Source organism: Aptenodytes patagonicus, chromosome 3 (assembly GCF_965638725.1).
Source record: "Aptenodytes patagonicus chromosome 3, bAptPat1.pri.cur, whole genome shotgun sequence".
NCBI lineage: Eukaryota > Metazoa > Chordata > Aves > Sphenisciformes > Spheniscidae > Aptenodytes > Aptenodytes patagonicus.
In genome coordinates, this window is record NC_134951.1 from 44,043,846 (window position 1) to 44,068,654 (window position 24,809).

General features: G+C 44.5%; 1 protein-coding gene across 3 annotated transcripts in view; it reads right to left on the reverse strand.

Annotated features, from left to right (window-relative positions):
• Positions 1-24,809, reverse strand: part of BACH2 (BACH transcriptional regulator 2) — a 196,470-nt gene that overhangs the window by 152,025 nt on the left and 19,636 nt on the right. For 2 of the 3 annotated variants that reach the window (XM_076333234.1, XM_076333235.1), the window contains exon 2: positions 908-994. The gene's annotated coding sequence lies outside the window, so the exon portion shown is untranslated. Of the gene's footprint in view, positions 1-907; positions 995-6,385; positions 6,432-24,809 lie in introns of those variants that run through there. The other variant, XM_076333236.1, reaches the window with a different exon arrangement.

Below are 24,809 nucleotides of genomic sequence, written 5' to 3' on the forward strand. Positions count from 1 at the left end.
CCTGGAATCAAATACACGTGGGGAAAACCCATATGCTTGTGAAAAGCCTGATGACTTCACTGGGATTGCCTAAGAAGTTTGAGGGTAGGATCTGGCCCCAATTATGAACGTGGAGTGCAATTAGCACTGTAAACTCCCTCCCTTCATCTTCTGCTCCCCCTCAGTGAGGGAAATAATTAAAATGATGAAAAAACATAAGAGATGCATTTTAGCTAGCAACTTACATTTCCTACAAAATAGAGTCTAACTGTGTTAAAGTCCATTATTTTAAGATAAGATTGTTGCAAACATATTAGTAGCATGCTTACAATCACACATTATGTTTGCTACAGCCATGCAACAAGAAGTTGTCTTCATTCACACGCAGAAACAACCAGCGGTACTCCTCTAAAGCAGTAAAGGTCTAGGTCTGGGTCGTCTAGCACATAATGATCTCTGATCCAGAAATCTTTTAGAAAGGAGAATTCAAGGGAAATATTCATAGATTCAGAGTTGTGCAGTCTGAAGGGACAGCTAATCATTTGACCTTCTTCCATAAAACAGGCATGGAGCTTCCCCACCTACATCGACGCAGCTGTAAGAGGTTGAATTAGAGAATCTCTAAGGTTAAAAAAAAAAAACCCATAAAACCAAAACAGAACAAAAACCGAACAGCCTCAGATTTAATAGCCTGACATAAGGGAGGAAGCTACCACAGCCCCAGAAACGTTGTCCTATTCAGCAGTCACCCGTGCTGCAAGAGCACTCACACCCTCTCGCCTGGTCTGAATTAATTTAACAGCCAGCCACGGGGTCTTGTTATACCTTGTCACCTTCCTCTACTCCTCAATCCCTGACAAAGGGCCACTGTCAGCTTGAAACCCAGACAGTTTTTAAAGCATAATAAAAAGCAGTATCACATTATTACCTGAATCCACTGAGTCCTCCTGCCAACAATGTTGTTTTCGCAATCACATTTTTCTGTTTTTAAAAACTTCTCTCTTGCCTCATCGTTCTGTGTGAAAAACAACACAAAAGAGAAAACTGATTAACTGCACATGATTATCTATTATTTGCATTACAGCAGTTGGCTTTCCCAGCAGATATTTAGGTCTTCTTTTTTTTCTGCCACGTGTCATAAAGATACTAAAACAAGAAAAAAGTCCTTTCCCCAAAATTGCTCATTGACCAAACAGAAGCGACAGAGAACAATTTGGAGGGGCGGCCAAGGTACCACAGCCCATCACTTGTAGAGCTGCAGAGGAGAACGCAGCTCTCCCGTGCCCAAATCCTCTGCCCCCTCCCCAGGGCATCCTGCCTGGCAGTGCCGGGACCAATGCCAAGCAGATACTCAGTGCCACCAAACACAGAAATATGGGGGAAGAGAGAGCTGCTTAAGTTTCTTTCAGTTTCAACGGTAAATACATGCCACTAATAACCACAGCAGCAATGTAAAAATAATACTTGCAAAATTACATCGACAGTAAATTACTTAATCATACAGTTTTCCTGAACTTTGCACCTACAACATTATTTAAGTAGTGACTCCGCTTAAAATTCTCGAAAGGGTCTTTTAGTGCCTGTGTTTACTCCTCACTTCACGTATTAGTAGCTTTAAGCTTCAACGTCAAATTCTCCTGCCAATACACCAATGAACCAAAATGTACGCTTCACTTAAATAAGGAAGAAAAAAGCCCATATAGTAGAAACCCAACTTAAGTTAAAACCCCAAAAAACCCCACCAGCCTCTCTAAATGGCCAGAAGACACATCATAAGTAAAGAAAAAATGTAACTGGATTTTCAGTACTGGAAATACCATTAACATCAGTATTCCATCACTTTCTCTGAAAGCAAACAAAACAAAACCCTTCACTTAAGGAGATGCAACTCAACCATCTGTACATGATCCCGTGCCTACCTCCACAAGGGCACATGAAATAAACACAGCCACGCAGCACAGGGTGGGGAATGTGGCTGTGATACCCCTCCTGTGATTTCAAGGCTTGGGCATTCAGCATACTCTGTCCATCGTCGACATGGATGTCTGCCCGAAAGTTTTGTTGCAAGGTTTTGGTTGCAGTGGTCTGATTGAGCCATTCCCGAAAAAGTGTCTGGAAAGACTCAACAAATTCTGGCAAGCTCTGGAACAGAGAGTTCAAACCTGGGACTAGCCAGGTGCCGCACGAAGCAAAGAGTCTAGTCCAGGGCTGAGGAGGAGAGAGGTGGCCTTTGCCTCTGGCATCTGCTCCCGACTGGGCAGGGCCGCCTCCTGAGCAAGGACAGGGATCAACCCTCTCCCCTGCTCCAGGTGACCTCCCTGCTGCAGCCCCAGCAGCGTGGAGCCATCTATGCTCAATGCAGAGCAGCCAAGAGCTGGGCCAGGGGAGGCAGGGGAAAAATATGTCAGAACGAGAAATTCCACTTAATGGACATGGAAAAATTGGAGGTAGGATGGGGAAAGAGCAACAACCTGGTTAGGCACGAAGGGCTGCACGGTGGCTGTGCAGCTGCAGCACTGCCCATGAATCGTGTTCCAAGCCTCTACGATGCCAGTGGATGCCGTTTGCCATTTGTTTGCTTCCTGCCTTTTTTCTTTGGTGCACCAAAACTATGTTGCAAGAGAGAGCATTGATGAGTTGAAGCACTGAAAAGGGAAGGAAACGTGGCAGGCAAGCGCTGCCTGCAGCAGCTCCCTTCACCCTCATCCCCTGCTGCGCTCGGCCCATGGGACGTACCTGAGCCATGCATCAGGTCTACGGAATAAGCGCAGGACAACTCTGACAGTTGCTGGCAGCGAAGACGGCAGCCACCCCGCCGCTCCCTGCCATCCCTCTCAGCGCTCAGACAGATGAGCTGAGCCTTGGAGAGCTGCCACGCAGCTCCAATGCAGCACTGCTCCAGTCATTTAAACCCAGCATCTCCCAAATGGCCATTAATGGCGAGTTCCTAACCAACCTGAAACCCTGGCTGCTCTCAAGCAAAACTAATGAACACTCGCAGCAAAAGGTAACCGTATTTCCGGTACATGAAATACTACGTAGTACGGAGACATCTCAGCAGCAAGGCTGTGAGATCCTCAAGATCCTTTGTCCTCTTGTTTTAACTCTCTTCCTGTAGAGAAGTGGCAACGTTTCCCAAATCATTTGTCAAACCCTCAAGCCTGACACTGATGAACAGAAAAGTTCATGAGGAAATGACAAGCTTCTTCAGTAGGATTTGAGTAGTGTGCCATAAATGAAAGCCTGGGGCCAAACACAGAACAGCAGGGAAAAACCAAGACACTGAATAGGGCGTTTGCCCAGGGCTTGCAGCTACAGCTGTACGCTCGGCACTAGGCAGGGGACTCGTGGAAAGAGCAGGGTGCCATCACATAATTGAAAACTGTCCATGCATTCACAAGACTTAAAATTAGGGCTGCACAAATCCTTTTTATATCTCACTGAGTTGCACTCTGATTGTAGTTATAGTATTTTAAGGTATTTGTGTATGAAAATAAAATTAAGAGCAAAGACCTGAAACCGCCCTAGATATTAATGCTTGACCAACCTGATCTCCTTCTATGACCAGGTGACCCGCCTAGTGGATGAGGGAAAGGCTGTGGATGTGGTCTACCTGGACTTCAGTAAGACCTTTGACACCGTCTCCCACAGCATTCTCCTAGAGAAGCTGGCGGCTCACGGCTTAGACAGGTGTACTCTGCGCTGGGTAAAAAACTGGCTGGACGGCTGGGCCCAGAGAGCTGTGGTGAATGGGGTTACATCCAGTTGGCGGCCGGTCACAAGCGGTGTTCCTCAGGGCTCAGTTTTGGGGCCGGTCTTGTTCAATATCTTTATCAATGATCTGGATGAGGGGATTGAGTGCACCCTCGGTAAGTTTTCAGACAACACCAAGTTGGGCGGGAGTGTTGATCTGCTCGAGGGTAGGAAGGCTCTGCAGAGGGACCTGGACAGGCTGGATCGATGGGCCCAGGCCAATTGGATGAGGTTCAACAAGGCCAAGTGCCGGGTCCTGCACTTCGGCCACAACAACCCCATGCAGCGCTACAGGCTTGGGGAAGAGTGGCTGGAAAGCTGCCTGTCGGAAAAGGACCTGGGGGTGTTGGTCGACAGCCGGCTGAACGTGGGCCGGCAGTGTGCCCAGGCGGCCAAGAAGGCCAATGGCATCCTGGCCTGTATCAGCAATAGTGTGGCCAGTAGGAGTAGGGATGTGATCGTGCCCCTGTACTCAGCACTGGTGAGGCCGCACCTCGAATACTGTGTTCAGTTTTGGGCCCCTCACTACAAGAAGGACGTTGAGGTGCTGGAGCGTGTCCAGAGAAGGGCAATGAGGCTGGTCAGGGGTCTGGAGAACAAGTCTTCTGAGGAGCGGCTGAGGGAACTGGGACTGTTTAGCCTGGAGAAAAGGAGGCTGAGGGGAGACCTCATCGCTCTCTACAACTACCTGAAAGGAGGTTGTAGCGAGGTGGGTGTCGGTCTCTTCTCCCAAGTAACAAGTGATAGGACGAGAGGAAATGGCCTCAAGTTGCGCCAGGGGAGGTTTAGATTGGACATGAGGAAAAATGTCTTTACTGAAAGAGTGGTTAAACATTGGAAGAGGCTGCCCAGGGAAGTGGTTGAGTCCCCATCCCTGGAGGTATTTAAAAGACGAGTAGATGAGGCACTGAGGGAGATGGTTTAGTGGGCATGGTGGTGTTGGGTCGATGGTTGGACTCGATGTTCTTAGAGGTCTTTTCCAACCTCAATGATTCTATGATTCTATGATTATGCTGCCTTAGACATTTATAGCTTGTAACAGAGCACAGGTCTACAGTCAACCAAATGCACAACACAGGAAGACAGACCTTAAAGGTAAATAATTCAGGGCTTGAATTCTTTAAGGTAAATAATTTAGGGCTCTAATGAACTTGCTGACTGTAAATAGGGAGTTCCACTGCTAGGAACCCTCCAAACTGCCCTACATCCAATCCTCACGAGTGCAGGGCAGAAAACTGTCAGCAAAAACACACCTCAAATATTTCTGGCTATAGCAGCAAGGACTCTGTCTAACGCAAAAGGAGTCTCGGATAGGAAAAGGCAGCTTCACAGACTGGTTCCAGTGCTTTGTACTGTACCCATGAGCTGCTGAAAAGGAGGTGTAAATTCAGAAACATCACCTGGGCAAGCAGTGAGGTGGTCTGTGAAGCAAGGTAGCTGACCCATGCTGTGTCACTTGGAAGCATCGGAAAAACCCTTCAAAGATAGCCAATGCAGCAATTTGGTCCAGAGGTGCTAAAAGCACATGTGACTATGGGTGAGGCTGTAAGCTCTTTGCTAAATAAGACAGCCCGTAGATGAAAAGGAACCAGACAAACCCCCGACTCCTTCTCACTTCACAATCTCTCCTCCCTATCCTCTTAGAAAATTGGCTATGGTCAAGTGCTTTTATCAACACCTGGGAATTCCTGTGCATCCGTCAAAAAGCATCTCAGCCAGACAAAATCCATCAGCAAACCACGGTATCAATCCTCATCAATTCTTAAATTACCAGCAAGTCTCAGCCTTCCCAGCCTGCATCCTCTAGTTCCAAGGAGTCATTCACAAGCAGCAACTATTCCTGACCAAGCTATTAAAATGGAGATACAGCAAATTGTCAGTTATACAATGTTGTTGCTGCTAAAAAAACCTCTGAGGGTTTTTATGCTGTCTCACACATACATAAAGTAATATGTAAAAACACCCTGGAGTTGCCTCACACCCTCTTACGAGACCTACATGAAACCAGACCGTGAAAGAAAACCCCGCCTTTCGCCGCCAGACACGGGCACGTCAGCAGCAATAGCCAAGGCACTGCAAGGTTGCTGACGAGCCTGGAAACACCTTATGGGAACATGCCCGTGGATCAGCAGTCGAAAACGCAACTGCTGTTCTCGCTCCATGCCCAGCGGAGATGAGATCTCATCGCCAGCAGAGATCTGGGTCACCACCAGGAAGCTGGAGTTATCCCAGCACCATCTTCTAGGTAACGCTCCCAAAAGGGGAAACAAATCTGCGGTGAGGTTGCATCCGACAAGATCCTGGGTGTAAAACAAAGCCAGCCACTGGCAGTTTCTTTGCTCCCTGGTGATACCATCCGATTGAAAAAAAACCATATCGTATGATGTATGCAAACTACTTTGCAGAAAGAGTTTGTTGTCAATGCAAGGTTCAGACTGCAGTGTCTCAAGAGCTGGCAAACGCATCTCGATTGCCAAAGTCTGCCTCCTAAACGCCAGGCTAAAAGTACTTGTTTGCCTATCCTGTACTTCAAAATGGAAACCCAAACATGGGGAAGGAGAAAGCAAGAAAGACAATGAAGTATCAATTTTAAACCTATGATGTTTGTGAAAAATAAATGTGCTGAGTCTCCACGCAATCAAGTAGCTGATACCTATCCAGGTGCAGGACTGAAAACCGAACCAGCTTTCCACTCTCTGCTAACCAAAGCTTTTGCAGTCTTCCTGTATGCCATTTCCTTGTTTACGTCTCATGGTACTGGAGTTCAACCTTTGGAGAAACACAAATGGCAAACCTAGAAAGTGAAATGCGATATTATTTACAGAATAAGAGAGCATGCCGTTTGCAAGAATTTGTAGCCACACACAGCCCAATCCTGTTCCTCAGTCCAACACCCACTCCTAAAATCCTGTACCAACCAGATTAGCTGATGTGCACATGCTTGTGCTCTTGCAGAAACAATAGTCTCTTTCAGTTCGTACAATCTTCTGAAGAACCAGGCGAAAACGTCATGGGAAAAGTTAGGAAATATCTGCAGAAAACAGTCCACAAGATGAAAGGCAGAATGAGCCTTTTAACTTGTACAAATAACATGGAGGAGAAATGCATAGCTTTGTTACCTAGCCCCTCTTCCAAAAGGCCTTTCCCCCCCCCCCCCAGGATGCAAAAGGGGGATGAAACAACTTCAGAAAATAAAACACTCCGGTGGTGGAACAGCTCCCTCATAAATAGAGCGCTGCAGGCGAAATCCAGCTCGGGGAGCTGCGCAGCAGATCTGGGAGCCGATACCCGCTCCCCCTGCACGCAGGGATCTCCCGCTGACAGCAGGGATCTTGGCAAGCAGGATGAGTTCTCCTGCCCCCAGTGCTCAGCGCTTCTCCCTTCGCTCCCCTCCCAAACAATGCTCTGCTGCTGTGGGGGGCATAGCACTATTTTTTAATTAATCCAGCACAAGGTTTGAGCTGCCTCAGGGTTAAGCTAAATATTTTCTGTCTTGAACCAGCATGGCAGAAGTACCTACAGAGAAAAACACTCTGCGATAAGGCTAGGGAATTGAGGACAGAAAAGAAGCTGCAACAGAGCCACCCTTGACCTCTCGAAATTTTGCCTCCGGAGGACTCAAATATAAGAAACTGAATTTTTCATCAGCAGGGAAATGGGGCAGGGAGCCTGGCTCTCAGTAACATTATGGTTGGAAATATCACATACAAGTCCTTATGGAGCCGTACCATCCATCTTCTGTTCCAAACTGTAGGTCTCCAAAAAAGCTATCACAAAAAAATTTACCCCCACTATCAGAACAGCACTAAGCACTCAGAGAGATTTAAAACAAATACAGTTCTACAAATCCTTGTTTCTCCTCTCACAAGGGGCTGTATAACTCCTGCGGGAAACAAATGTTCCCGTATCAAAGCAGATTTTCTCTGCATGCACTCATGCTGCCTATTATTTTTTAATCGTCTGGTATGCATCTTCCTACAGGATTCCTTACGTTAAGGGAAATACTGACATTCGCTCTGCAAGAAATACCAACTCCTGTTCTGCGCAAACACCACAAAGGTTAATAGCAGCAATCGTGGCTTCAACTCTGCCTTTGTCTTGCACCGAGCAGACCATAGAACCACTGGCATCTTACCTCTCACGTGTGCTTCCCCTCAACTCACGCTCATTCTCTGCAGGATTTCATTAAGCAGTTCATCTAAACCCGACGGTAAGTTATTTTTCAAACTGTAGGAGCGAGTCAAAGTATTAATTTGATGTGTCTGATTGCACAGACACCACATGAGAATGTGAGAGCTGATCACAGAAGAATACAAGCTACTTTTTCATTTCACAGCTCCGAGAGTCAAAAAGGGTGTGTAGGACCCTGATATATACCAGATGTTTTTAAAGTAAGGTGGAAAAACTGGTGTGGACACATTTGTCCACCGTGAAAGCTTCTCGATGGCTACCAACTGGCCGTGCTGTAGTGAGCAGGCTTGCCCTACCTGCGAAAGATTACAAGCCTAATGGAACGGGGGTATTCACAGCTTTCACGCATACGTGTAATCCTGTTCACTTTTCCAGAAAATAAATTTGACAAGTCCATCGGTATGATGTGAGAAAGCCTCGAAACAAAACTCATTTCGTTACATATATTCTTGTACCTATTTAAGAAAAATGGATTATTCTAAAGGAAAAAAGTTTGGGCTGGAGCACATCTGTGGTTTTACCAAGTTCCACATTCAACCCAAGAAATGAAAAAGCAGAATTTTTTCAGTTGTCTGTAGCAAGTCTTGCACCAGTTTCATTCAGAATTTTTTCCCCCTCAGAATTTGTGTTTGGACTTAAAAAAAACATTAAAAAAACCCAAACAGATTTCACCTCAGCTCCCAGGGGCATCAGCCACTACCCTCCCTGCACTAGGCACTCTATAAATGCATAGAGACTTCACATCTCTGTCCTGAAAAGCCAAGTTTCATCTTGTAGTTACAAAACTGGAGGTTGTTTGCTTTTCTTTTTTTAAAAAAAAAAAAAAAAGACAAGTTACCATTAAAAAAAAAAGGAAAAAAAAGAAAAAAAAGAAGGGCAAGCAGCCCAGAAGAAAAATATCATTTACATTGGCCTCTTGGGTGAAGCTCATTGCAGAGAGAAGTCTTCTCTTCATGGACTTGTGATGAAGTCTGGAGAGTTCAAAATATTGCTGAGAGTGGACATCACTGTCCTTGACTGCGTGGCATGGGGGAAGGGAAAACTCCTCCATCAGCCATACACTTCCCAGGATGAGAAGCCCGGGCACTGCTGGAGGCACCCTCGTACCACGAGAGTGCACACTCACAAGAGCTTTCAGCAGTACGGTGTTACAAATCACGTCAGATGGAGAGAGACTTTGATAACCTTCTCGTTGGTGACTGCAGCTCCTATTTCCACAACCCATGCTGGTTCAAAGAACACCACAGGACGCGCATGAAAGAAAAAGGAGTATCTCAGGCCAGTGACAAGTAAACACATACACAGGTGAAACAAGCTGAGGTCTGGGATCTCACAAGCCTCCCATATCCAACCCAAAGCAACTTCTTCACTGAATGCTGCCTCAATTATTTTTCTACATAATGTTTGCAATCGTAAAAGGAGGCTTTGGAGATTTACATAGGGCTTGTGAGGTGACAGGGTATTTTGCTCACAGTCCCGCTGAATATATTTATGCCTGTTGTTTTGTTTTGACGTTCACTTGCGCGCATACTCTGCCCCCTTCTTCCAGCCTAGCTCTGTCTGAGGAGCAGAACTGCCAAATCTTCCGACTCTCGGAGCAAAGCGCTGCCTACGCCAGCCTCGAGCTCGGCACTGAAATCACTCATTCCTGCACAGGTCCGTGGAGATAATCCTTTGCCCGTTAAATATACCACTTTCTCCCTTATTGCTCCAGGAGGATATGAATGAACGAACTGCACTTTTTCTGAACACCACCTTCTGCATTTGTTGAGTACTTCAGTTACTGGTTCCAGCTACACCTCCCTGCCCTTCGAGGTATCAGTTAAGGTTGCTGGGTCTGATTTCCAAGTCCCCAGCTATAAGTCTCTTTGAGGAAAAAAGGTTGGATGCTATTAGCCCTATGAGAAAACATGCATTTAGTCCATAACCATGGGCTCCTGAAACACAGCTGTTAAGTGCAAATCTCAGTTTCTGAAATTTTCTTTCTGTTGCCTCATTATCTTTGCTACATCCCAGCAGAAAGCAGAGTCCCCACAGGCAGAGGGAGGAAGTCTTTATGCTTCCAGCTGCATCTAATGCTGGCTAGTCAACCAGAAGCAAAATGTTGCATCAACCTGATGTTTCACTTCAAAGTCTCAAAATTTTTCTCTTACTGCTGAGACTAGGTGCTTGTGGTTTGAGTTACCACTGGGGAAATGGAAACTCACAGCCAGCACTTCAGATTACTTCCCAACACTGCCGGGCTGCCCTCAAAAGAAAAACAACCAGAAGATGTCAGACACAAAATGGTTTAAATCAGATACCTAGAAAATACTCTGTAATAAACAAAAAGTTAAGTGCAATTAATTGAAATGAAGGCTGAAGCTCCCAGTAAGTCATCATTTTAATCTTAAGAGTAGGGCAGGATCCCTAAGAAGTAGCTCTGGCCAACAGGTCCTGACCACTAAATTTAATCCTGCAGGTGCTGACTTCATGCCATTGTTGTCTTCCAGCCAGCCCGCTCCAGTTAAGCAGCCTTTAATAGTTTCAGCAGAATCCATAGACTGAAACTCCATTTTTTTTAAGTACAGTCATGCACAGAAAAAAAAAAAAAATTCAACTTGCCAATGAAGAACAAAATTACCAGATCAATGAGCATACAGTCTTAGAAATATAACTCTAATCCCTCACTTGCTAAGAAATCTCTTTCAAAGAAATGTTTATGTTAAAATTTAAAGTTATGTTCAACATTAATCTTAGGGAATTTTACAACAGAACATACCAATTTTAAAAGGATTCTACAGTTTTAATGAATTCCTAGAACCCATAGACAGAAATTAAATGGGGGGGGGACCTACAGTGTTGGCTAGACATATTTCAATATTTGTTACCATAGAAACAAGCCAGCAGGATTTAGGTTTTGGAGTTGTCCTTGCTATAAAATATTTAACTTCTTACAGTTTTTGCATATGTATATTATGGCAAGAACACTGTCAAACCTGATAAAGCCCAAAGCATCTTAATTATTTAACAGGATTTTAGCTTTTTTTTCCTTTTTTTTAACAGAGTATCTTTTAATTTTTATTTTTTTTTCCTTGATAGACTGTATTTTAAAATCTTCCAATACTTCCAGAATACCAAAGAGATACTTCTGGCTGACAGAATAATATACAGGAGATGCACAGGAGATAAAGACTTATTCTTCCACGATGCTGTGGAGAAGTGGTAGATAAAAGGAACACAAACATATTCTGATGAAGAAGATTCAACAGTAATGATAAAAATTATACCAATTAGCAACTGTGATAATTTTACCAGCTAAAAGTACATTAAACATTGTATTTCATTTGAAAGAGGGTTCATACTTCAAATTTGGTGGTTTTGTTTTCAACCCTTGCACTGGAGAAATGCTGAAGTGCAGAATTTAAGTGACTGGAATAACATCTCGACACTTCAACGCTATCAAATACTTCCGGCAGATGCCTGAGAAACGAAACAAACGCATTGTCCTTTCATGCTTCAGAAGAGCATTGACAGTTGTGTTCAATCCACAGCGTACCCAGCACGCGAAAGGATCAGCAATTCAAACGAAGAGGAAGGACAGATGTTTACTCCAGCAACACTCCTTCACAAAGGAAGGCGAAAAAGCTTGTTCAGACAACTCAAATGGCGGAGGGGACTGACAGCTCAGCTTGCCATCCAGAGGAGTCCCGAGTGTCATTCGTTGTTGGGACGCGAGCTCAGCCGGGAGCGGTAGGGAAGATCAACCCTTGGGCAAGCCCAAGCTCACCGCCACCGGGACTGGATGTGTACAAGTGGCTTTGACCCCGATTTCACAGCCAAAACTGGTTGCATGTCGCAGCCCTCGCTTTTTGTTTGGATTCAAGAAAATCTGTTTACTGGAGGCTCAACATGAGGCTTCCACATGATGAAAAAATGAAAAACTTGAGAGTAAAAGCCATAAACCACACGGTTGTTTCAATGCTATATTCCAGCACTGAAGGGGACCAGGAAAAACACCAGCAGAAGCAAAGCAAACCAGAACAAAGAAAAAAAATGAGCGAGACTGAAACACCCTCTTCTTCCAAGAATTAAACAATGCTTTTTATGAAGTGTAAAGATAAGCAGTGGGACTACCATTTCCTAATGCTTCCGAGGTCAGTCCTCTAACACAGGTTCTCAAATAGCCAATTAAATGTATGCAGTCCTCATTAAACTGTTATACTCACATGTATACCATCATCTTAAAAAAGCCTAAAAAAAAAAAAAAAAAAGAAAAACTTATTCTTGAAGGCTTGCAAGACAACCCTTTAACTAATGGAAAATCTTCAACACTTTAAAAGAGGAAAATGGTAAGACGGCTTAATTTTAAATGAGTAAGAATTTAAATGTCACTTCCTGCATCTGACATCGATTTGAAGAACCTTGCATTTTTTTCTTTGGTGTGGTTAACGGTGGAATCTTTGTAGAGTACATTTCTATGGCATTTACTGTTGCATGTTTACATTCAGCAACTGCTTTGCATAATTCTGAACACAAGAAAAGCAGAAAGTGATTTTTCCTCCATAAAGAAAGAGAGAGATCTAAAAAGTAGCATGCTACTAGGGCTTTCAAAGAAAGAAAGACTGGAAAAAAACTGTCCCAACACTCAAGGGAAAAAGACACCATTTCCTTTCACTGACAGCTGCAGCAAGGTACAATGAATTTATTTTATCTGAGCAGTTTTGTATACATGTTAAAGGCAGAGCGACGCTATGTGCTATAGAGAATTTACCCACACGAGTCCATAAAGGGCACCACTATCAACCTGCAGTCGAGAGGTGGGAAGTTATTCAGATGTCTGAATAAATCCTGGAATGATAAGAGATGCAGGCAGCACATGTTGTCAAAGATACGGCATCGCATACACGCATTCAGATGCAGAGCTACAAACCCCCTCGATGTACCCTGTTGTAGACTCTCCGGGCCAGGTTTGTCCCTTAGGGAGCTGCACACCGCCGGACACGGGGCTCCAGGACTTTCATTCCCAACTGCTGCTGCAGGTGTCAACATCTCAGCACATCCCCTCATCATTCTCGCCAAGCGTTTGTAAGTCAGGGGCTGGTTCGAAGGATCACTTTATAAAAGCTACATCGTGTTTCTTAAGTTTTCTGTAGAATTCATATATAAGTAAAACAAAGCAGACACGAGTCTACATATGCTCTCCAGGTATATCTTGGAACAAAAGAGCCCAGACCACCACAGGCTGTCGGGATGTTATAGCTGCCGTTCGAGGTGGGGCAGGAGTACTGCTCTTTCCTCTGGAGCATCTTGTTGCTGGCCACCAAATCATTCAATCAGACTGCTCAGCTGATAAGACACCTCTCCTGTGCTTTGTCACCCCCCCGCCCCCGAGAAACACCTGCACACAGTGACAGCTTTTAAATCATTTGACAAAAACCTCTCCAATTTAAATGACAGTTTGCGGAGCCATTGGGGATGGCTTGGGTTGCCCTCCTTGGGTGGCAGGACAGCACAGGGCCAGCGCCCGGCCACCCCATGCCAGGGCTCTCTGAACAGGGGCACCCCAGCACCGAGTGGCAAAAAGAAAGAGGCGACAGCAAAACCCTTCCAGCAGAGCTGCTGAGCAGGAGGATGGCGTGCTCTGGTTCTGGATAACACGCTCCATTTGGTCTGCTTAAAATATATGTTTTAAAAAATAAACTGGGAAGATAAAACAGGGGATTGTGTTTCTCTATCTCATAACACAAGAAGAAAATATATTTCAACCAAATAAATCCTCAACACATGTAAAAGAAAATACTCTCTATACAACATGGAATTTACCCAATAATAATCCATTCCCCTTTATACCAGGGAGGCCGAGTCCAGGTGCTTTCAAAAAGGGCTTGGACACGAGTTTCCCATCTCAGCAAAACTTTGGAAAAGAACATAAATGTCTCATGCTTCAGTCTTGACCCAGTAATTTACCCTTTACCCAGTAAAGGGTAAAGCCCAGACCACCATAGGCTGTCGGGATGTTATAGCTGCCGTTCGAGGTGGGGCAGGAGTACTGCTCTTTCCTCTGGAGCATCTTGTTGCTGGCCACCAAAATAAAGAGAGGAAATTGGTGTATACGGACAGGGATTCTGAACTGGCACAGAAATGCATACAACTCCTCCATTACTGGAAGATTAACATGCAAGAGAGTTGATGAATGGGAAGGATTAAATATAGAACCAAAAAATAAGCAAAATGATTAATTGCTAGGAAAGGGAACTGATGATTTATGGAAGAGAAAATTAGTAAGATTTAGGAAACTGAAGGGAATAAGCAGCGAGTGAGCTGCAGGGTGGGACCATCTGGTGCATAGGAGCCACGGCAGTACAGGGCACATGCCCCCAGCTTTGGCTGCCCCTCTCTCTCCTTCTCCCAGCCTTGGCGTGTGCGGAGCAGACGCAGCCGAAATAGGCGGCGTTTAGAGATTACTGGCTGAAAATAACCGACTTTAAAAACAACAAGCTGCAATCAGTTTTAAATAATATCCTATAATGTGAAACAAAAGAAACTGGTCCCTTCACTCAATTAAATGCTTCCATGTGGTCTCGCAGCGGGCTGGTAGCACTGTCATGCTCATGTCCTCATATTCCAGGGCTTTCTAGAAATTTCTAAAAATAAATGGATACTTGTTTAACGCTGTTTTCATTTATTTTAAGAAGGGATAAGTAGGAATGGAAATGGAAGGCATTTTTAGCATATTTATTTTTAATTTTTGGGTTATAACATCTCAATAGTAACCCATGCTTTCGGTCCTACACTTCTTTGCTTTGCAACTATTAAGATAATCGAACTCTTTTGCAGTTGGCATGCAACCAACAGGCACCTCAGAGCAGCAGAAAACTGAGCAATAATCCAGCACCTTAAGGTCTATTATGATCAGCCGTTTGCTCGGTGTCTTCAATCCATTTGCTTTTGTGGGGAATGATAATACAGAGGAAAAAAACCCAGATATGCTGTGAAACCGTAAAAGCACTTACATTTCAGCATAACACCTGCTTGTTTTTTTTTTTTAAGTTAATGCCATTTTTAAATCACTTACAAAAATACTTTTATCAGTTAAGAAAAAAAAAAAAAGATACAACCGACTACATCCTCTTTGGGTTACGCTCATGAATGAGCTACTGTCTGCATTAGAAACAAGCACCTGGATTAATTCATGGGCATCCAGCGAAGCCCGTTGGTTTCCTTTCCAAACACAAATTTACAAAAGACACCGTCAAATCCCAGCCTGCGAGTGGCCTCGCTATTAAATACAAAATCTCAGGGGTGGAAGCGATGACATGCAGGAGGCAGAGGGGCTGCTCACTGCGGTGGAGCCCGAGGCTCCGGCTCGCAGCAGCCATGCACGGGAAGGAGACCGCTCCCTACCCCGGAGAGATTATTAAGACACCAAGGCAAATACTTTTCATACTCTTCTGAAGGTCCATTATGAAATACCCTACCAAAGACTCATTAAGAAACAATTTTGTGCTATCTTTGGGAGATCTTGCATTTCCTCACACAAGTCTTTATGTGGGCTCATCCCCTTTACAGCCAAATACTTTTTGCGTGGGGTAAACAGCAGGACCTGGATTCACACAGCCAGCCAGCTGGGAAAGAAGTGGATGAGACTGTGGGGAAGCATCAGCACATTTCAGTTCGGGCACAGTTGCCTTATTAAACAAAACACCCAACATTTCAGCAGGGACCCTTCCCACCACCCTTTGTTTCACCGGGTCCAGCTCCCACACTTCCTAGGCAGAATTTTCCCATTCTTTGCTACCCGGAGGAAAGGACAAGCTCAGAAGAGCTGTCACTGTGTCACCAACACACCCTGGGGGGCTCAAGCTCTGCAACAGGGCTGAGATAAAGCTCACAACCATCTATGCAGCTTTCTGTGCCTGTCACTCCCATCTCATAGTGTCTTGCAACTTCTAAATTTGGCACCATCCTCTCTCCCCCTCCGTCCTCCAGAAGGAGTTTTCTTTTGGACATGAGGACATTCAGCACTGTTTCAGGACTCCAGCAGCTCCTCCTCAGCTTCCACTGAAGGAAGATCTGCATAAACTTCAGTCGGGGTTTAAGGGACACGTTACCTTGATGCATTTTTCTTGCTGAGGTCCAGTTTTACTCATTAGCCTGTTGAAGGAGCACCTTTTCATTCAACATGAGTGTGGAGAACTCTATATTCTTTCCCCTATACAAGGCTAAGATCTAGGGGAATAACACATGTCATCTGCCGTGACGAAATTCTGCATGAAGAGCGGTAATAAAATTTTTTGAGAACCTGATATATATAAGAATCAACACACAAACCTTGAGTTTCAAGAAGTGCACCATTCTCAGTTTAATGCTAGGCTACAAGAGTGTATTTTCCACTCAGTAGTGCTATACAATCTCCCTATTAACTAAATAAACTCCCATATTTGATTTAATGGGAATCTGTTGTTCTAAACAAAATATATAAGGCAAGAAGGTTTACTTAAGCTGCCAAGTACTTAAATGAAATATTAAATCCATACTGAAAACTCAACACGGCATTCACACAAAAAGACATGGTGATGAAAAGCAGATACTTTGCATAATCAGCAACAAGATATTTCAAACATAGCCATCAAAACAGAGGAGACCGGTAATGCCACACTGAGAAGAGCTGGTTGCAGAACAGCAGTGCTGGTAGCGTGGGCGGGGAGGGACAGGGCGCAAGTGCCTGTACATCACTCCCACCACCAGAAGAGGAGGTAACAGCTACACACAGCCCTTCAGCTCTGCCCAGGCGGCAACAGCACCTGCTTGCTGCCAGCCCGATGGGTACTTACAGCTTTGGTAAGTACCTTCCCCCTGAAGAAACACCTCTCGGTAAAACCAGGAGAACCACAACCTGTGCAACCAGCAGAATCACAGCACCTGATCAGCATCCACTCTCACTGCCCGGGGGAGCCAACTTCACCCTCTAGGTTTGTCTTGATCCAAGTAGGCACCAACACTGGCCTCTCTTCTGGCACCTCCTGAGGTCACCCTCCCCACTGGCTTCCTTCAAAATGGGACATCACGGTCCAGCTACCCTCCGTCCCCAAACCAGCACCGTCCTTTCAGGCTCCTAGCAGGCTTAAGCACACGCTTAGCCAGAATTCAGACCTAACTCCAGGTCCACAAGTTCACTTCTTCCAAGGCACAGAGGAAGAACTCAGACATACGGATGGATTTTATGTGGGTTCTAGAAACCAATTTTTACTTCAGCAAATACCAGACGTGCATATCCAGACAAAACAGCAGTTCCCTACATGTTCTACCCTTTCTTTCAGCTGATGCACAGTACGTACTCTTTGGACATCACCTGCTGGTCCAGAATCACGGGACTCATCCTCTATGTCAGGGACCAACACTGTCTGCCCTTCATGCCCTACTTCTCGCTGCAACAAGCCCCTGGGCTCAAGCGATTCCCATTTACTACAGAACCACACCTCCCAGCCCCTCTCTGGACTTACGCAATTGCTTACACATTCTCCCAGAGCCTCTGCGAGCTGGTGACTCCCCATTCATGCTACAAGGGAAAAGGAGCTTGCCAACCGCATTTGAAAGAGACAAGAAGCCTGATGCTAATGAAGTGCCAGGGTTTTCTGTCTCAGAACTTCAAGATGACAAAGAAATCATCTGCTCCATCACAGAAGCAGATGCCAAGAGAGCCTTTTCCTTTGATTTTCTCCTATGTTAAAATTTCAAGAGGATGAAATTATTTATTTATTTTTTTAAAAACCGAATTGTCATAGGCTTTGAAGTACCACCACACTTACAGTGTGGGGCCTGGCAAACTCCGATGAAAATGGCTGATGAATTTCAGTTATTTTTGTTCTGTTGTTCTTATGTTTGATGTTCACACTTTGAAACCTGAAAATGTTGGAATGCAATTGCTATTCTTGCCTGATAAAGGCTGTTTCTATCACAGCCCTGAAATACTGCAGGGGTTACACACAACATGCACAGCTGCATTACTTTATTGTATCAAGCCCACAAAGTTGTTACCTGCAGAAAATCAATTCCTACACGGTAGTTATTACAGAACATTAATTTGCACACAGAAAAAGTATGTTCTCCCTGGACTTACAAAATTATCTTTCAATATTACAGTCTTTTGTCTTCTTGGGAGGGATGAGGAACATCAAAAAAAGAAAAAAAAAACCCACAGAAATCTGAGGTAATGTGAGAAACCAGCTGATTTTTAACCAACAGATGCAGTCCTCTGGAAGGCAGGGATGCGCTTGGGCATCCCCTCGGTCTGCACAGTGCAGGAGCTCTCTGCACCCCAATTTCAGACCCTGTTTTATCTGTTGGGCGTTATCCAGCCCAACTATGGAGAGTTACATCCCAGAGGCTGTGGAGGGGAACGGGTTGGGGGATAAGCCACTGCCGAAGACACCACTAGGACCCTTAAGCAGACGATGGGAAAGCTATTAACCAGGAGGATGGCGTGGGGCTGCGTCCCCTCACTGCAAAGGCAACAGGGACTAACGGGAATGACACAGAGCTCATGAGGAAAGAACCACGCTCAGCTAAGTGGGAAGAGGCAGGCAAGCATTTGCACCACTGATTCCGCTACGTTAGCGTAACCTGTCCTGAACCAGGTTTTGAATTTGTCTGGAAGCAGGCAATGAGCATAGTTTTCCAGGTGAACACCAAATCTGTGCTGGATTATGCTAAGTGGCGAGGCTTTCCTTTCCTGGCAGGCTTTTCGGGGAAGGCATGGGCCAGGTGGGCACAAGCTGGAGCAATGGAGCCCAAAGGCAGGACGTGCACCCAGGGAGGAGGCAGGGATGTGCACACACGCACGCCTGAACTGGAGCTCGCCCTGCAAGCCCAACACGTGCAGGTCCCACACACAGTTCATTTCTCATAAACTGATTAAAGCCAACAGGTCCGTGCTCATATTTACTGAAACGCTCTGGGTATTTTGGCCCCCCCCCCGTCTCACTCTGCTTGCTTTAAAGAGCAGGCTGTAGGCGTCCCAGAAGAGCCAGCCAGCCCTACGCACCTCTGGTCTCCCTGTGGCCTCTGGTGGCCTTCCCTCCACCCCCACACACCCATGCAGGGGCTCTCCTGACCCCGTCCTCACCGGCTAACGCTCCTCCCTCTCCAGGAGCACCCCGGTGCCTCCTCCTTTCCCATCTCCATCAGAGCAGACATACGTCACGTCACCCTGCTTAGCACTTCTCCTCTCCAAAGCCAGCTGTAAGGAGTAACTAATCCTCTCTAAGCCCTGGGAAGGCAGGTAGCCTCCATTTTACACATACAGAAAGGGAAGAAGGGGTGAAGAAGTTCAGCCTGTTTCTTTCAGTAGATCCCCGAAGATCAAGCACAGCATTGGTAAGCATTTTAACTTAAGCTCTTAGGCAGTACAGGGTAACCTACCAAATAAACCTAACAAGCAGGCGCCGAATGTTTATGATCTATTTGTTCACGTGACACACAAAAAATTTACTCTGGGCGATTTCTCTGGGTATGTTCATTGCTCTGTAAGCTTGTGCGTGCACGCTTGTGGCTGCATCCTCTCCTCTAATCTTCAAGCTAATTTCAGCCAAAGAATTGACTGGAGGCAACAGGAGCAATCCATGCAGCCTTGTGAGCTTCCTTCAGAAATCTTTGCATGGACTACACGACCCACACTTCCCATTCTCCCAGCCTAATTGCTATACAAGAAAGGCAGGAGGACAAACAAAAGCTGGAGAATGCCATCTGCAGAAACCACGAGGTAGCCAGCTGCGGAGCCCTCCCGCCGCACCCAGACCTCTCTGGCGCAGAAACTCGCCAGCCTGCTGCCAGCATCACCGCTGGACATCCCACGGATTACCTGCCCTCTGGGCTTCTCACATGCGTGGTTATTACGTAAGGTCATACAGTCCGACACATACATTCCTAGAAGTGATGGGCTCCCTGGACTCCATCCAGAGGATCAAGGAGAGCTTTGAAGGAACGCTGCTGTTCAGTCAGTTGTGTCCTGTTTGGACGCTTAATGGGGATGACCCTACTCTTCTAGGAGGTCTGAGACCTCAGTGGAATTAATTAATTAACACAGTGGAACTCCACACCCGCATTACGTGTTACAGGAGAATGATCTCCAGTACCAACGCTGGTAGGTATTATCCAGATGGAATATAAAAGTTGCTTTAAAAAGACATAAACCTTTTAAAACCACTTCATAATGTTAAGACTTTAAAGTGACTGAAATAAATGCTATCTGGTAACAACAACATTTAAAGTGGGTGGCAATCCTGGTTCCAGCATACTTAAGCTTTGCATCAGAACAAAACTATCATAAATTGGTTAAAAACCACAGCGATATGCAGTTGACACCCACATATGTTACACTGGTGCCCAAGAACAAATGATATGTGTATAATATATCTCAGTATGCTCCATGTATTATCGCTGTTAAGAATAATGCAAAGTACTTAAAATCTAAAAAAAAAGTCTAATGCAGTTAAAAAAAAAAGTAAGCCTCTCTTCCACACATACATATTCCTCTACATTCTCTATAAAATTGGTTATTGTTTACTAAAACATTCTTTGTATAGATAGCAAAAGATCAACAAGAGATCATCAAATAAGAGAATATAAATGAAAGCATATTTATAACTGTGGTGTGCTCCAGTCCTTTTCTCTATGTTCTTATTGTAATATACATGCTGAAAAAGAAAAATAAACATTATTTATAAATGTGATACATGGACATGCAAATACCACCTGAAACACAAATTACTAAGCTGCCAGAAGTGGCCTCTGAATAACAGCGATTCCTTTGGATATTCCAAGTAACTGCAGTAACAGGAAACCAACTAAACAAAATCACCTTGATCAGGAGCAACTGTGCTCAGTGGCAATAAATACCACTGGCGTGAAAGAGCAGTACATCATAAAAATCTTCCCTCTGTTTTTTGCAAAGAATGAAGTGCTGACTCCTCACCTGTAGCTCTACGATACTGTTATTCTGAAAAACTCATCTGACTTCCAATCTAAAGTTTGCTTTATCTCAGTCTGCAGAACTGCACAGATGCTTCTCCCATGAAAAATGAAGTCCAGCCTGCTGCTGACACTTAGCTAGTAATCCCAAAAGCAAGAACTGTGGACCCTTTGCAGTTTAGAAAATTACACTTTCCTGCTAAACCCCAAATATCAGTTCTGACAAAGTCCTACATGAAATCATCCACCTTGCTTGAGGAAGAAAAGCTCTGCAGGCTTTACCTAGCACGCACCCCACAGAGTGGCTGAGCAGCCCCTCACCTGCTGAAGCAAGGAATCTGCTAGGGGAAGGGTTCTCTGCTTTCACCTGCATGCCAAGGGTTTGCAGTGCATCAGTTGCTTCCTTCAGGACCGGTGAATGGTCCTTCAGCAGAAAGTGCAAGTAAACCAACAGCCATATCCCTCCTTCATTATTTGTTTTCTTCCTGCAAATATACTCCAGCAGGTGATGCTGCCACTAAATTTCTCAGAATTTTAACTGCTCGCAAACACCTTAGCCAAATAAACAAAGGTGAAACAGAACTGCAAATGTCGGTTTCCCTGGAGTTCCTTCTGCCACAGGGGAAAATTTCACTAGGAAAAAAAACTCCCCATCAGTGTTTGGAACTAAACACTTGGAAATAAACTTGGACAGGAAAAACCAAATCTTTCGGTTTATGAAGGGAATTGATTATTAGCTTGCATAATCTCAAATTCTCCTCTGGTTAAACAAGACATTCAAGACAGAGCATAGACAAAAAACAGATTCCTTTCCTTTTTTTGTCCCAGTAGGTAAGAAAAAGAATCTTTAAAGAGGACTGTATTAAATGCACACAAAACCCCTTTTCTCAAAGCCTAACGCTTCTTTTCCCTGCATTTATTTTCCCACATTTAGCAGATAATTTCCCTAACACCCTTGAAAAGACAAACACGAATTCTAGGCATTATTAATGATCACAGACTACATCTCCTAACTGCAATCGTTCTAGGCTGAACTTCACGTAGTAAACACTGCATTCCATGGACTGACGAGCCAGCTTTCAGATAAACATGCTTGCTTAAATATCAAGTATTAACACCCTATGGCAATCCGAGTCCATGCACAGTGACTCAGTGCAATTATTCTGAGTGTAACAATAAGTAGGCAGTCACGCGGATTTGTAACTTCTTGGTTTAAGCATGAAATTAAACAAGCAAGAAGAATTAATAAAAACTATTAAATTTTAGACCAGACTGGGTACAAAATATGGGTATTATAAACATGACATAATCTCATTTAAAGAGACTGTATAACACATAGGTTTTACAAATATTTACAGACATTAATCTTAAGTTGATTTCCAGAGTTTTATTTAGTAACAGGATTGATTGGCTGGAGAAACACAGGCTCAGACAAAAAAAATAGCTGAAAGCTCTATTTTTGTCAGAATGATGGATTCTTTTCTTAAATAACTTGTTTTGTTGTCTTTTGTTCCAAGACTATAAACATTATTAGCAGTTCTCCAACTGGCAAGAGAGGCTGAGATGTTTCGTCTTCACCATTTTGGACTGCTTTTTGTTTTCTTACACAGTCCAAGAGTCAGGGAAGAGGCAACAACTTCGATTTACCTTCCCCGTAAGATCACCTTTCTTTTGCCCACAACCTGATCTTGCCTCTGAAGCAGTGCGTATACATCTGCTCCATTGGCTCACGCTTGCTCTGAGAAGAGATGGGTTGCAGATCCTGATAAGCAGAACTATTGCAACCTACATGAGTTTACATATCTGACACAACCAACATTAACATCCAAGTTCCCTGTTGTTTATTTGCTTCCCACAGCCAAGCCTCCATACGGCTTTCATGTGGCCACAGTTATTTCTGTTTGCACCGAGAGGTCATTTCGTACGCTGCTAGCAGAAGGGATACTGCTTTCTTCTGTGACTTCAGGCAGCTTTTAGGAAACACAGATTTCCTGCCCCCTTTCCAACTAAAGGCAAAGGTCAGCGAGTCTAACAATGAGGCACAGTGTTGTAGCTCAATATTTTAGCACTAGAAAATTTACCCACAAAAGCAAAGAGGACAATTGCCATATAAAATTCCATGAGCAGTGCCCAAAACACGTCCTGTCCAAAACACGTGCTTGTAGCCCAAGCAAGGATTTGTGCCCACTAAAACAATGCTATTATGTATAGGTTTTCCCAGAAAGATATGTTACTAAGCAAAGGTCCAGTACGCTAAAATTGGTACATCTGTTTTTTTGTAAGAAATGAGAAGTACAATATATGCAATATGAATAAAATAGGGTACATTCCTTGCTGGACTCAACAGCTAATGGTCATGTTCATGCTTTACTTCGAAGTTATGACCTGCCCCAACCTCCCTGCCATCCCCTTGACCTATCAAAAGTACTGAAGCAGTGATTTTTTTACATCTGCACTGCTAGTCCAATTATCCTCCTCTTTTCGCTAATAGAGCTACATCTGATGTACCATTCTACCTCTATGGTATTCCTTATATTCAGGATCCAAGAGGAAACATATCGGAACAGCTTAGCTGTAAGTTTTTCAGAGCAGTATAATACTGTCCAGAGCACCAAGACCTCACTATGTATTTATGAGCAACCAATTTTTAAACAACGCCCTTCCCAGGCGAAGAAAATAATCACCAAAAAACCACATTGAAAATTGTTTCATTATTTGGGTCAGAGCTTGAAAGCATGGTCTCAGCTGTCCCGTACATGACTGTCCGCTTTTGTGCTCACGTTCACTGTAGCTCTTCTACTCCATTTGGAGGAGATGGGGCCCTAAATCTGCACAGGTCGATGTGGTGTATCTATAATCCTGTCAATCAATGGCAAGACCCTTACCTATTTCACTGGATACAGCCTAGTGGTCTGCCGGATGTAATACACTGCATTTAGTTCTGCTAATTTTCATTTCTGTAGAAGCTAAGTGTTCCCCACACAGTGGTACTTTTTATTTACACACTTTTTTATAAGGCTTCCAAATGTATTTCCTTCTCAGAGAAAATGCTGGCAATGTTTAATAGTAACTGTATGATAGTAGTTTATACTGTACACAAGAAAATGCCTTCTCCGATCACACTCACGGTTCACCCCACCATCAGCTTCAGGCAGCAGAGCTACAGAAGCTTCAGGGCAAGGCTCAAGAAAACTAACGCTGGTCAATCACAGGAAAACCTACCCCATCCTGTCTCTTCTGTTCCCCTCACCCTGCTGGAAACCAAGCTCTTAGGAGGATGCTTATGCCCCAAAGCACCAGGCTGCCAGCTAGTAATTCTCTCCAGTAGCTTCTATCCTGGAAGGCCTCACTCCTTTGGGTTACTCATTGGGGTGCAGAAAAGGCTCATGCAAACCTCAAAGGCTTCTTCCATAAAAACGAAGCTGAGCTACTTTCTCTGCCCCAGATGTTTAGGCACGCTTCATTCTGCAGCCCCTGTGATGAGCATCCAGCCACTCATGCACATAACAAAACTCACCATGTCGGGTGCTCACCACAGCACTTCCCAAACTAGTCAAGCGTGTGGTGGAATAAGGACGCATGCAGAATAGAAATCCAGCTGCTTTTCCTGAATGGCTTCAGTAAATTAAAACCCTCCATCTACTCGCTGACTTCCTCCATTTAAGCACAATTAGTTAAATGGCACGCATCACTATGGAAAACAGGTGTGTTGTACCCAGGGGTTAGAGAAAGACAAAAAATATTTACTACATAGATAGAGTGCCCGTATGTGAGGAAAACAGACTGAACTTGCTCGGGCATCAGCAGCCAAGAAAGAAGACTTAGGAATGAATGGGGAAACTTTTATGGTTGCCTCTTCAGCTGGGCAGAAGCAAGAAGAAAGGCCTCCGGCAGGTTGATCAGATGACTTCTCTTTTGACTACTCTCCAAGTAAG